This window comes from Gorilla gorilla, chromosome 18 (genome assembly GCF_029281585.2).
Source record: "Gorilla gorilla gorilla isolate KB3781 chromosome 18, NHGRI_mGorGor1-v2.1_pri, whole genome shotgun sequence".
NCBI lineage: Eukaryota > Metazoa > Chordata > Mammalia > Primates > Hominidae > Gorilla > Gorilla gorilla.
In genome coordinates, this window is record NC_073242.2 from 14,930,620 (window position 1) to 14,945,711 (window position 15,092).

The window sequence follows — 15,092 nt, forward strand, 5'->3', positions numbered from 1 at the left end:
AGCGATAGGGACAGAAGAGTTAAGGCTGGTTTCGAGACTTTGGGCTCAAGCACCTCAAAGGATAGCATTGCCACCAACTCTAATGTATGGAGAAGGCTTGGGAGGAGGGTCCAGAATTCAGACATCTCAGTAGAGGTGTCCAGTAAGTAGGCAGCTGAGTATCTGAGTGTGACATTTAGCCTGGAAGTGATATATTTGGGCATTGTCAGTGTTTACAATCAGGAGACTGGCCAGGATCACTGATTTCGTTTTTGCTGCTGCTGTAACAAAGTACTATAAACTTTGTAACTTAAAACAGCACGAGTTCATTATGGTTTTTCGCCCCCAACTCTGTCACCCAGGCTGGAATGCAGTGGCATGATCACGGCTCATTGCACCCTTTACTTCCTAGGCTCAAGTGATCCTACCTCCTCAGCCTCCTTGAGTAGCTGGAATGGAAGCCTGGCTCCGTGTCCAGCTACTTTTTTTCTTACTTTTTGTAGAGAGAGGTCTCCCTGTGTTGCCTAGGCTGGTCTCAAATTCCTAGCCTCAAGCGATCCTCCCGCCTCGGCCTCTCCAAGTGCTAGGATTACTGGTATGAGCTGCTATGCCTGTCCTATTATCTCACAGTTCTGCATGTCAGAATTTCAAAGTGGTCTTAAGGCGCTAAAATCAAGGTACCAGCAGGATGACATTCCTTTCCTGAGCCTCTGGGGGAGAATCTGTTCTCCGCCTTTTGTTTTTCCTCATGTTTCTAGAGGCCTCCTCCTTGGCTCATGGCCCCTTCCCTTGTCTTCAAAGCCAGCAGTATAGCCTCTTCCAATCTCTCTCTGACTCTGGCTCTCCTGCCTCTGTCTTTCCCTTATGAGGTTTCTTGTGATTACACTGGACCTACCCGGGTAATTCAGGACAATCTCCCCATCTCAAGGTCCTTCATTTAATCATATCTGGATAGTCCCTTTTGCTACGTAAGGCAGCTTATTGACAGGTTCCAGGGATTCACACATGAGCATCTTTGGGGCCATTATTTTGCCTACGTCAAGCACGAAGGGGATGATGGAGAGGAAGAGAGTGCCCAGGACCAAGCATTAAGAAGTCAGGAGCTGGCTGGGTGCAGTGGCTCATGCCTGTAATCCCAGCACTTTGGGAAGCTGATTTGGGTGGATCACTTGAGGTCAGGAGTTCAAGACCAGCCTGGCCAACATGGTGAAACCCCGTCTCTATTAAAAATACAGAAATTAGCCAGGCATGGTGGTGCATACCTGTAGTCCCAGTTACTCAGGAGGCTGAGGCATGAGAATCGCTTGAACCCGGGAGGCAGAGGTTGCAGTGAGCTGAAATCACGCACTGAACTCCAGCCTGGATGACAGAGTGAAACTCCATCTCAAAAAAAAAAAAAAAAAAAAAATTCAAGAACTCAAGAGTTTGAGACCAGCCTGGCCAACACGGCAAGACCCCATCTCTACAGAAAATACAGAAATTAGCCAGGTGTGGTGGTGCACACTGTAGTCCCAGCTACTCAGGAGGCTGAGTCAGGGAATCACTTGAGCCCAGGAGATTGAGGCTGCAGTGAGCTGAGGTCGTGCCACTGCACTCCATCCTGGGTGACAGAGCAAGACCCTGTATCCAAAAAAAAAAAAAAAAAATCAGGAGCTGAGGAGGAGCAGCTAGGAAGGTAGGAGGAACCAAGAGACCTGGGTCCAGGAAGCCCGGTGGACAAAGGGCACTGGGGAGGGGGTAAGCAGCAGCTGTGTCAATGACATCAGAGGTCGACTCAGAGGTCACCCATGGACATGGCAATGTGGCAGTCACTGGTGACCTTCAGAAGAACAGTTTGTGTGTAGCAGTGGGGGCCAGGCAAACCTGGTGGGAGTGGGATTTATTTATTTAATTTTAATTATTATTATTATTATTATTATTTGAGATGGAGTCTCGCTCTTCGCCCAGGCTGGAGTGCAGTGGTGCAATCTTGGCTGACTGCAACCTCCGCCTGCCGGGTTCAAGTGATTCACCTGCCTCAGCCTCCAGAGTAGCTGCAACTACAGGCGCCTGCCACCACGCCTGGCTAACTTTTATATTTTTAGTAGAGACAGGGTTTCACCATGTTGGCCAGGCTGGTCTCCAACTCCTGACCTCAGTGATCCACCTTCTTTGGCCTCCCAAAGTGCTGGGATTACAGGCGTGAGCCACCGTGCCAAGCCTGGGGGTGGGATTTAGAAGGAACACAAAGAGACGAGTTGGAGAGAGCCAGGACTGGCCACTCTTTCAAGGACTTTCACTGCCAAAGAGAACAGAAAAACGGGAATGTGGCTGGCAGCATAACTGGGCCGGGAGAATATTTGGTTTAGTTGGGGTTTGGTTTCTAGCGGGACAGCAGAGCAGGATTGTTTGCTGGTGGGAATGTGCAACAACAGAGAATGACAGATGAGGTGGTTTTGTGGCTCCCAAGCACGATGGTCTGGTGTTCACGAGGGTGTGTGAGATGCACCTCCCTCAAACCTTGTTACAAGGTTGGCATGTTACCCGCCTGATGTGAAAAAAAAAAAAAGAAAAATAGATGAGACTGAGGAGGGAGTTGTTTGATGAATAAATGGATCACACCACACTTCTGCAACTTTTGTTCACTTAACCGCATATCTCAGCAACATCTCCATGGGTAGTATTGCTCCGAGCAGTTTTGCTTGATTCTGCTTGCATAAATCTATCCTGTTGATCAGGGTCAGTAAATAGAAAGATAATGCAAGCCAGCCAGGTAAGGTGGCTCATGCCTGTAATCCCAGTGCTGTGGAAGGCCAGGGCAGGAGGATTGCTTGAGGCTAGGAATTTGAGACCAGCCTGGGCAAAATAGTGAGACCCCATCTCTACCCTCCTCCCCCCACCAAAAAATGCCAGGTGTGGTGTGATGCTCCTGCAGTCCCAGCTGAGGACTTGGGAGGCTGAGGTGGGAGGATCGCTTCAGCCCAGGAGTTCAAGGATGCAATGAGTTATAATTGCACCACTGCACTCCAGCCTGGGCAACAGAGTGAGACTATATCTCAAGAAAGAAAGAGAAAGAGTAGAGAAAGAAAGAGATATAATGCAAGGCACAAATGTGAGCTCTATGTCATTTAAATGGTGTTTTAATGTTTTATTTAACTCAGTATATCCAAAATATCATCACTTCAAGTTGTCAATATAGAATGGTTGGGCTACTTTACATACTTCTCTTCATACCTAGTCTTCGAAATCCAGGGTGCATTTCATCCTTACAGTGCATCTCAGTTCAAACAAGCCACGTTTTAAGTCAGTGGCCACATGTGACTCGAGGCTCTATTGTGGTCAGCACAGCCCAAAAAAACTCACATAGCTTTGGGAGGCCGAGGTGGGTGGATCACAAGGTCAGGCATTCAAGACCAACCTGGCCAATATGGTGAAACCCTGTCTGTACTAAAAATACAAAAATGAGCTGGGCGTGGTGGTGGGCGCCTGTAGTTCCAGCAACTCAGGAGGCTGAGGCGGGAGAATCACTTGAACCCAGGAGGTGGAGGTTGCAGTGAGCTGAAATTGTGCCACTGCACTCCAGCCTGGGTGATAGAGCAAGACTCTGTCTCAAAAAAAAAAAAAAAAAAAAAAAGAAAAGAAAAAGAAAAGGATCTCACATAGATGAGCAGAGGCTACATACGAAACAGATGATCGCAGTGCTGCTGGTATAACCACAAAGCTAGAGCCAGCCTCACTGTACCCTGGCATGGGGCTGACAATGTATATATTGTGGCTTTTTGCTTTTAAAAGCATTAAAAGGAAACATTCATTTTGGTTTAATTCGTTTATTTAAATGATTTTTTTTTTTTTTGAGACAGGGTCTCACTCTGCTGCCCAGGCTGGAGTGCAGTGGTGCGATCTCAGCTGCAACCTCTGCCTCCGAGTTCAAGCAGTCCTCCCGCTGGGACTACAGGTGTGCAACACCACACCCAGCTAATTTAGTTTATTTTTTGTAGAGATAGGCTTTCATCATGTTGCCCAGGCTGGTCTCGAACTCCTGGGCTCCAACGATCCACCCACCTCAGCCTCCCAAAGTGCTAGGATGACAAGTGTGAGTCACTGCACCCAGCCTGAATCATTTTTTAAAGAGCATGTGTCCATTAAAAATTATTTTAATGAAGCTTCTCAGGCAATCAAAGTATCTCATCTCCAATCCCCGGCTTAAATTAGAAAACAATCTCGGCAGATTTGAAGCCCTCATTTACCCCTTCCTTCTGTCATTCCCATCCCTCCTCTCCCTGGACACTGGTGTTTATCGATTCGAAGTCCATCTTTATATGTGTAAGTATGTGTCCCCAAATGATCAGAATACCGTTTTGAGGTGTTGAAAGCTTTGTGTCCCCGAACAGTGAGAACAGTTTTGGGGTGTTGAAATCTTGGTCTGGCTTCACACTCTATGTCTCACATAATAACTTGCTTTGTCGCTGAGGGGTACCTGAGTGAGATTCATCGTAGATGCCTGGATGAAGAGAGGGGCCTTGCGCTTCTATTTGCCTTGTTACATAGTGGTAAGTTACATATTATGTTACATAGTAATCCTTATGTGCCTACCTTGTACCTGTCTTAATTGCCTCTTGTTTTTTGTGGGGGTTTTTTTGAGACAGAGTCTCACTCTGTTGCCCAGGCTGGAGTGCAGTGGCACAATCTCGGCTCACTGAAACCTCCGCCTCCCAGGCTCAAGTGGTTCTCATGCCTCAGCCTCCTAAATTGCTGGGACTACAGACATGCACCACTACGCCCAGCTAATTTTTGTGTTTTTAGTAGAGAGGGAGTTTTGCCATGTTGGCCAGGCTGGTCTCGAACTCCTGACCTCAAGTGATCCACCCACATCAGCTTCTCAAAGTGCTGGGATTAGAGATGTGAGCCACCGTGCCTGGCCTTCATTCCCTCTTGATGGACGCTTGGGCTGTTTCCAATTTTCTGCCATTATAAACAGTGCTGCTGTGGCTAGAATTTCTCTGGAATATATTCAGTGGACTAGCAGTTCTCAAATTTTAGCATGCACCAGAATCACCTAGAGGGCTGGTAAAGACACAAGGTTCAATCTAGAATCCCACGTTGCATTTATGCTACTACTTTTTCTGTTTTTTCCTCTTAAAAATTAAAAAACAAAAAATAGAAACGGGTTCTCACCATGTTTCCCAGGCTGGTCTCAAACTCCTGGGCTCAAGCAATCCTTCCACCTCAGCCTCCAAAAGTGCTGGGATTATAGGCGTGGACCACCATGACCAGCCCTATTCCTTTTTAAATTAATAATAATAATAAGCAAACCTGGAAAAGACCCCACACGTCCAGAGGTGTTCAGGTGAGGAGTCGGGGGAAGGATCATGAGACAGGATCAGCGTCTTGACCCAGACTTGCTTGGGCCCTGCAAGGACCTGTGGGACCTCTGGGCCCCTCTCACCTCCAGACAGGGCGGCTCCTCCCCACACCCAGCTGGGTGGAGTGGGTGACCTATCTATACTGCTGGCCCTGTGGGCCCTGTAATTAGAGAGATCTACTGGAGTTCAGCATCTCTATGACCTAGGAGAGTCCCTACAAAGAGTCTCAGGCTTCCCCTCTGTGGAGGATTCCAGGGTGGGGGTGAGAGGCTCTGAGGGGCTGCGCTCAGAACCTGGGTCTTTCATTTATTTGGCAAATCTTAAATGTCCCAAGTATTCACCAAGCCTTGTGCTGGTGCTGGGGGGACAGCAGAGAGCCTGACACTCCCAGGGGGCTCCTCATCAAAGGGGAGGCCTACAGTAAACAAATAATTACACAAATAAATATAGAAAATGAACTGTCACTTGGGGAGGTGTGGGCCTTGGAGTGGGGTTTTGAGGTGTGAATAGGAGTTCACAAAGCCTCAGAGGAAGGGGAAGGACTACGTTATTCATAAAAATCTCACTGGAAATGAAAAACACTTTAAGGGTTCCACTGTCTGTTGTCAGACTACCCAAATATCATTGCCAGGAAATTCCAGCAGGCCCACACAGCAGAGCAGTCCAGGGCCAAATAACTTCAAAAAGTAAAATTAGAAAAGCCTCTCTGAAAAGTAGTTGTACACCTAAAGTCTATGTTTAATGTGGCCCATAGATGTGTTTTGTAGGTTTGCTCTGATGTGGACTGGGGCACCCCAAGCAGTTGTACCAGTCACACCTCTGAGCTCCTAAAACAGCTCGGGCAGCCAGGCAGGAAAACCATGGGCAGTTTCTTATAAAGTTAAACATTCACCTACGCTGAGACCCAGCAGTCCCACTCTCAGGTATTTACCCAAGAGCAAAGAAAGCATGTGCCCATCAAGATCTGTGCACAGATATTCATAGGAGCTCTGCTCCTAATAATCCCAAACTGGGAAACGTCCCAAATATCCATCAACAGTGAGAATGGATAAACAAATTGAGGTACCTCCATACAATGGGACACTGCTCCCCAGTAAAACATTGCAAACCATTGCACACACCACGTCATGCACAGCTCTCGCACGTGTTGTGTTGTGTGAAACAAACCAGACAAGAAGGGACGCACCCCAAGTGACTGATTGGTTTATGTACAGTTTAAGAACAGGCAAATCTCACTGCTATTTATAGATGGCACAGCAGTGGTTACCTCTGCTAGTGGGGCGGGGGGTCGCTTGTGTACTGGGAAGGGGCTCCAGGGAACCTTCTGGACGCTGAGGGTGCCCTTGATCCTGATTTGAGTGGTGACTATATAGGTATAAAAAATGATCAAGCTGGACACTTAAAGTCAACATAGTTTATGCACTTTCACGTGTAAACATTATTCCTCAAGAAAATAAAAACAGCACCAGTGGCTCCCCCCTTCCCCGCAGACTCCCCCGACACCACCACCTCCTTCTTCGCCTTGCATCGGTACGATAAGGCACTTGTTTGACGGGAAAGAGAAACTCAGCTGCCAGCTGGGGTTCATTTGCACTTTCCCCGCCTGGTCTGCGGTCTGGCTGTGCAGCTAGCCGCTCTGACGGGGAGGAGGGGCCCAAAGCCACTGCCTGCCGCCTGGGCAGGGGAGAGGGGCACGTGAGGCTCATGGCAGAGGCACAGCCAGCTTCTTGCATGTGCCCTCCCCGGGGAATGGCTGCAGAGCCCAAGACTGCCACGCCGTGGGCACAGCCCTGGCAACAGACGGCCACTTGCCCAGTCACCATGCTCTACTTCTCAGCTGCAGCCCCACTGCCTGGACTCGCTTGCCCAGGCCCCCCAGACACAAATCCTGGGCCCCTCCCTGAAACCTCCAAACACAAACTCACTTCAGGCTGGGGCCTTGGTTTTCCCATCTGGAAAAGGGGTGAAAAGCCCCATCTTTCCAGTGTAGCAGTCGAGGCATTTGCAGCACGTGTTTGTGCTCAGTGTGTCGACGTAGGAGGCTCTCAAAAAGGATGTAGAAAACATGAATAGTTATGAGTCCTGTTTTAATAAAATTAGAATAAAAAATAAAAGCCAGGCAAGGTGTTGTGCGCCTATAATCCCAGCTACTCATGAGGCTGAGGCGGGAGGATCACTTGAGCCCAGTTCAAGCCCAGCCTGGGCAGCATGATGAAACCCGATCTCTACACAAAATACAAAACATAGCTGAGCGTACTCCCTAGCTACTAGGGAAGCTGAGGTGGGAAGATCGCTTGAGCCCATGAGTTTGAGGCTGCAGTAAGCTTTGATCACACAAGTGCACTCTAGCCTGGGTTACAAAAAATAAAATAGGCGAGGCACAGCGGCTCACAGCTATAATCCCAGCTCTTTGTGAGGCTGAGGTGGGAGGATCACTTAAGCTCAGGAGTTTGAGACCAGTCTGGGCAACACAGCAAGACCCCATCTCTACAAAAAATTTTTAAAAAAATTAGCTAGGCATGGTGGCGTGTGCCTGTAGTCCCAGATACTCAGGAGCTTGAGGTGGAAGGATCACTGGAGCCCAGGAGTTCAAGGCTGCAGTGAGCTATGATTGCACCACTGCACTCCAGCCTGGGTGACAGAAAGACCCTGTCTTTAAAAAACAAACAAACAAACAAAAAGAGTGAAAGATAAACAAATAATTAAATTTAAAAATAAAGAAAACTAGAAGAGGAAGCCCAAACTATTTCTGAATGTGTTCATCTGAGAAGAGGGCAAAATATAAAATACACACCAATTGTTTCACCATTATTTTTCCCCGAAGGTCGGATTAAAGAAAGGGAGGGGATTAGCGCTTGAACACACCTCCCTTTGTCCTGGGTGTCGTGCTTCAGCATGTGTGGATGGTAGCTTTGTGGTTAAAAAAAAAAAGAAGAAGAAATGAGAGCAAAAAGTACTTTGAGAACTCTTTGTAGCTGTCACGTCCCCAGACCCTGTGGTGAGAACCTCCAGGGACACCTGTGAACATGCATGTTCCCAGGCCCAGCCTCAGGGGTCTGCACGTTTAAGAAATGGATGCACTTGTCTAATGATGAGGGCAATGGTGCCGGACACTGCCCACATGTCTGCTCTCTAGGACAAGCCCTTGAGACAAGCATCATTATCCCCAGTTTAAAGACGAGAAAACTGGCAGGGTGCGGTGGCTCACTCCTGTAATCCCAGCACTTTGGGAGGCCGAGGTGGGTGGATCACCTGAGATCCGGAGTTCAAGACCAGACTGGCCAACATGGTGAAACCTTGTCTCTACTAAAAATACAAAGATTAGCCAGGCGTGGTGGCGCACACCTGTAATTCCAGCTACTCAGGAGGCTGAGGCGGGAGAATCGCTTGAACCCAGGAGGCAGAAGTTGCAGTGAGCTGAGATCATGCCACTGCACTCCAGCCTGGGCCACAGCATGACTCCATCTCAAAAAATAATAATAATAAATAACACAAAATAATAAAGATGAGGAGACTGAGGCCAGCATGGCTTTGATTCTGGCGTGAGAGTCCACAGTCAGGAAGTATCGGATTTGGCACTCCTATCCCTGAAGGCCCCACTTTACAGGTGGACCAACTGAAGCTGAGGGAGATGACCAGACTTATCCAAGGTCAGGGCCAATGAGGGGTACTCAGGTCTGAGGTTCCCTTCATTTCCCCCAGGGGAACCTGGTGAAAGTAAGCCATGGATTCACCCCCAGACTCTTCTCTTGTGCCCTGAAACCTGATTTCTGTAAGACGCACAGCCTAGGAAGGCTGGGCCAGGGTGAGCCTGGATAGCCGCTTCCCCCACCATTCCCCCACCCACCCCAGGCCAGCAGGCAGTCATTTCTTGTTTTCTGCCACCACTGGGTGTTCTGCTCTGACGAGGAGGCCCCAAGTAAACACTAAGGCTGCCTGAGCATGCACTGCTGGCTCGACCTTCCCCAGGCCCCCCAGCCACAAATCCTGGGCCCCTCCCTGAAACCTCCAAACACAAGCCCCAGTTTTGCCTCAAATGAGTCTGCAGAGGGAGGGAAAGGAAGCTGCCTGTGGAGTCAGGTGGAACCTGGTCAGGTGTGTCTGTGTCTCTGAGCCTCAGTTTCCTCATTTGGACACAGAGCTGGTAAGATCAGCCTTGTAGATTCTGTGTAAGGATTAGAAACATCACCAGGGTAGGGCCTGGCGCATGTGCTGAGAGGCCGGAGGGTGGTGGTTCTAGCAGGGGGTCTGGAGCCCAGTGCTTGGTTTAAGTCCCAGCATAGTACTTAACTTCCCTCTATCCACCCAGGTCACACTCAGAGGATATCTGCTGAGCACCTATGGTATACCAGGCACTGTGCAGGGGTGCTCTTGGCCTCAGTTTCCCCATCTGTCCAATGACAGCTCTCACGGCCATTGCCTAATAGGGCTGTTGGGAGGATTAAATACCTTAGCAGTGCCTGTCACAGCAAGCAACTGAGTTTGCTGCTTCAGGGTCAGTGCCCCTCACGGGATGATGGTGACTCGATGACAAGTAGGGCAGAGAGTGCAGGCTGGGCCAGGACTGCTTTCCAAATTGGGCCTCTCTGTTCCCTTGCTGGCCTGGATTTTGAAATGCCTTGCTCAGGCTGGCCAAGCGTTCTTGGTCCTCAGCATCTGTCTCTCTCCTGGTGGCCTGTCCAGGGATGCATGGTGGTTTCCATGGACACCTTCTTCCATAAAAAAGAGAAAATGAAATTATACTTAAGACCACATTGGTATAACGACAAACGTAATGCAGGATGGATTTGTTATTACATTGTCATCATGATCCCATGTGTTCTCCTCCTTTCTTTTAAAAGAACTTTAAATGAAAACATTTCCGTGGGCGCCTGAAGTGTCATAGCCCCAGGAGCTGTGCCTGCTGAGCCCACAAGGGGTCCACCCTGGGTGGGCTTTTTCAGATTGTAAATCCCCCCCATTACCTCTTCTTAGAAGGTGACCCTTGCCCGGGCGCAGTGGCTTATGCCTTTAATCCCAGCACTTTGAGAGGCTGAGATGGAAGGATCACTTGAGCCCAGGAGTTCAAGACCAGCCTAGGCAACATAGTGAGACCCCATCTCTAATTTTAAAAACAAACAAAAAAACAAGCTAAGGTCATGTGCAGGTGTGTTTAAAAAATAACAAAAAATTGGCCAGGCACAGTGGCTTACGCCTGTAATCCCAGCACTTTGGGAGGCCGAGGCAGGCAGATCACGAGGTCAAGAGTTTGAGACCAGCCTGGTCAATATGGTGAAACCCTGTCTCTACTAAAAAAATACGAAAAATTAGCCAGGCATGGTAGGGTGCACCTGTAGTCCCAGCTACTCGGGAGGCTGAGGAAGGAGGATTGCTTGAACCCAGGAGGCAGAAGTTGCAGTGAGCCAAGATCAGGCCACTGCAATCCAGCCTGGGTGACAGAGTGAGACTCCATCTCAAAATAAATAAATAAATAAATAAATAACAAAAAATAAGCAAAAAAAAAAAAACAAAGCCACGCTTGTTGTGTTAGAAACTTGGAACTTCCCAAGGAACAACATTCCCCATCTAGACCTCACTGTTCTGAAACCTACTCCTCCTGCCCCTTTCCTTTCCTACTTTCCCATTTAAAGTAGGGTGCAGAGGACCCTGCTTGCCAAAGCCATTTGACTGACTGTGAGACTGTAGCCATGACCATGGAAATCACAGCTGCTAGCAGTGGTGGAGTATTTCACATATTTCACGTAAACCACTGGTCTCCCCAGTAGACAGAAGCCCAGGGAAGCCACAGAACGTGCCCAGAGTTATGCAGTAAGTGACAGAATCAAGATCAGCCAGAGATCCCCTGAAGTGTCTGATCTTCTTCCCCACAATATCATATAAAATATCAGCAAGACCCTCAGTGGTGGATGTGAACTTATTAATTATATACATTATATTCATTTTCCAACATTGTGGTAACAAATTCCCACAGACTGGGTGGCTTAAAACAATAGAAATGTATTCTCTCATGGTTCTGGAGGCCAGAAGTTCAAAGTCAAGGTGTTGGCAGGCAGGGCTGGTTCCTCCCGGAGGCTCTAGGGGAGAATCTGTTACATGCCTCTCCCTAGTTTCTGGGAGCTGCTGGCGACCCCCAATGCTCCTGGGTGTGGAGATGCATTAGTCACTCCAGTCTATGCCTCCCTCTTCACAAGGCCTCCTTTCCATTGTCTTCTACCCTTCTAAGTACACTTGTTGTTGGATTCAGGGCCCACCCTAATCCAGAATGATCTCATCTCTAGATCCTTCACTTAATCATGTTCGCAAAGATCCTATTTCCAAACAAAGTCACCTTCATAAGGCTTTGAAAGGGGTTAAGATGTGAACTTATCTTTTTGGGGCCACTACACATGGGACACAGATAAGTGCCAAAAGGAATCCCAGGAAGCTGTCAAAAGCAACAATAAGGATGTGAATAAAAGTAATATCTTAGGCTGGGTGTGGTGGCTCACACCTGTAATCCCAGTGCTTTAGGAGGCCAAGGCAGGAGGATCACTTGGGCCCAGGAATTTGAGACCAGCCTGGGCAACATAGTGAGACCCCACCGTACAAAAAAGTTTAAAAATTAGCCAGAGGTGGTGGCACAAGCCTGTAATCCCAGCTACTTGGGAGGCTGAGGCAGGAGGATCATTTGAGGCCAGAAGTTCGAGACCTGCCTGGGCAACATAGCAAGACCCCATCTCTACAAAAAATAAAACATAAAAATTAAATAGTAATATATTGGCATATGGCCCAGCACCTGGCATATGACAAGTACATATATATGTATATATGTATGTGTATATTATATATATATACACACACACATACATACTTTTCTTATATCTATAAAGTTTTCAGTCTCAGAGAAACTGTTTGGATGCACTGGTTTTCCCCAGTTTCAATGTTTTCCCAAACACTAGCAGGTCTCCTCCATCTCTCTTGACTTTGTTGAAACACCTTTAGTCTTGTTTTCTGTTTGGCAGATGGCCAGTGTTCCTGCAGCTGCTTCAGGTCTGTACAAGCCCCACTTGTGACACTTTATCTGCAAAGGGGGCCCCTGATTTTTCCGGCCTGGGGCCTTTCCTCCTGCCTCCCTTGGCCCAAGATGCCTCCACCCTCCCCCTTTCACCTGTTGAGACGCATTTTGTAAAATAAGTTTGCCCTCTGTCTGCCCTTGTTACAGTAGGCAGTCAGACATAAGCAGGGCAGGAGAGGGTGCCCCCCAACCAGGACTGTCAGGCCACCATCAGGTGATGGTCAGGTGATTAACTGTCTCTCCAAAATAATAATTGGTTGTAGCCAGCACCGGGGAAAGGCAGGCTCCCAATAGATAAAAAAAAAAACAGAAATATGATCAGCAGCTTTGCGATAAGATCTCAGAGTTGGCTCAAGCATGCATACTAAGAGGCAGAATGGCAGAGTTTGGTCTGTGACCTGCTTCTAGGAACGCTGGACTGGTAAGGGAAAAACGCCTCAAGTGAGCATGCGCACAACTTCAGTAAACACACTGCGCATGCTCCCCTCCCAAGGACAGGCAGACCATGGCTAAGGGGACAGCCCACCCCAAGGGAAGGATCGGGAGAAGTAGTGCAACCCTGGAAGCGTGCCAGCATATAAGACCTCAAGTCAAATGGCAAAGTGGGCACTTGACTCGTTCAAGTCGCCCGCCTGGCACTCTTCCAAGTGAACTTGACTTCCTTTCATTCCTGCCCTAAAACTTTTTAACAAATGTTCACTCCTGCTCTAGAACTTGCCTCTCTTTGCCTTATGCCCCCTTCGTCGAATTCTTTCTTCGGAGGAGGCAAGAATTGAGGTTGCTGCAGACTCGTATGGACTCACTGCCGCTAACACACACTGGTGCCCTGTGACTCAGATATGTTCCCTAGTGCTAACACTCCCACCTCCAAAAGAACTGGGTCAAGTCTGTCCTGTTTACATTGCTGGGTCCTTGTGCTGGAAAAGGAGCCCCCACCCGCCCCCACTCCACAAAACCATTTCCAATAGTCTTGAGATTTCTCACCCTGCCCCGACCCACCTTTCTGACTCCATCTCCCCCACCCCTCCACATCCGTTATGTTTCAGTTCCCGGAATTGAAATCACGTTGCCGTTCCCTTTGCCTGGAATGCTTTTCTGCATTAGGGCATGGCTGATGCCTTCCTAGCTTCCAGATCTCAGCAAAGTGTCCTGGGGCTGCTGTGCCTGGAAGGGACACATTTTGGGTGCCTCCTTTCATTATCCGCCCATACCACTGGACAATCGGGTGCTCTGTCTTGCCTCTCTGTGTGCTAGCTGCTTCTCTCCACCAGATCACAATATCCTTAAGAACAAGGACGTTGTTTTGTTCATGGCTTCAGTCCCAGCACCTAGCAAGTCGTAAGTGCTTAGAAAATAATGTGTTCAGAGGCCAGGCGCGGTGGCTCACACCTGTAATCCCAGCACTTTGGGAGGCCGAGGCGGTCGGATCACGAGGTCAGGAGATCGAAACCATCCCGGCTAACACGGTGAAACCCTGTCTCTACTAAAAATACAAAAAATTAGCCGGGCGTGGTGGCGGGCGCCTGTAGTCCCAGCTACTAGGGAGGCTGAGGCAGGAGAATGGCATGAATCCGGGAGGCAGAGCTTGCAGTGAGCCAAGATTGCGCCACTGCACTCCAGCCTGGGTGGCAGAGACAGAACTTGTCTCAAAATAATAATAACAATAACAATAATAATAATAGTGTTCAATGTATGAATTACATCATTCTCTCTCTCTGAAACAAGGGATTCGACTTACCGGTCATGGATAGATTTCATGGTAGAGAATCTCCTAAAGTTGTAGGCAAAATATGGTCCCTGTGGAAGCATTTTTCTCACTGTGTCCATTTTAGGGGTCAGCATTCCCCAAAGACAGAACCTTCGCTTTACTTAAGTAATACTGCCTACCCCTGCAGTCGTCCTCTCCTTCCATTCTTGTTTCATTCTACTTGTTATTAAACATACACCAGGCCTCCTGTGTCAGTAGTTAAGGACACCAAACCATATGAGGGAAAGTCTCCGTCTTGGTCATTTGGGTCTCACAGTGCCATGCATGCAGTCAGCATCTCATTCGTGCTGCCAAATGGAGGAAGGAAGTCAGATTCCACTTCAGCTGCGGAACCCCGGGCTGAAATGTTGCCTGTAATATCTACCCTGGAATCCCCAAGCAGAGAAAGCAGCATGAGTCTCAGCACTGGGAGCAGATGGAACCACCTGGAGGTTTCTACAGATCGTGGTGCCCCACCTCAGGCTACTTGGATCAGTGTGTCTCAGTTGGGGCACCAGCATCAGTATGTTTTAAAAGCTCCCGGGCCTGGCTGGGCGTGGTGGCTCACGCCTGTAATCCCAGCACTTTGGGAGGCCGAGGCGGGCGGATCACAAGGTCAGGAGATCGAGACCATCCTGGCTAACACAGGGCAACCCCGTCTCTACTAAAAATGCAAAAAATTAGCCAGGTGTGGTGGCGGATGCCTGTAATCCCAGCTACTTGGGAGGCTGAGGCAGGACAATGGCATGAACCCAGGAGGCGGAGCTTACAGTGAGCTGAGATGGCACCACTGCACTCTAACCTGGGCGACAGAGCGAGACTCCGTCTCAGAAAAATTAAAAATAAAAATAAAAAGTTCCCGAGGCATGCAATGGAATATTATTCAACAACAAAAAAAAAGGAATGAAGTTCTGAGAACTGATTTTAAACCACGATACTACATTCAAACTACACCATGAGTGAACATGGA

At 48.5% G+C, this 15,092-nt stretch overlaps 1 long non-coding RNA gene and 1 other non-coding gene across 2 annotated transcripts in view; both read left to right on the forward strand.

The window, feature by feature from the left end:
- The window catches only part of LOC129527566 (uncharacterized), a 131,392-nt gene that overhangs the window by 41,010 nt on the left and 75,290 nt on the right, over nt 1-15,092 (forward strand). The gene's annotated exons all lie outside the window — the stretch shown is intronic.
- Nucleotides 2,409-2,512, forward strand: LOC115931159 (small nucleolar RNA U13). The gene has a single exon (XR_004067706.1). It is a non-coding gene; the product is annotated as a small nucleolar RNA U13 (small nucleolar RNA).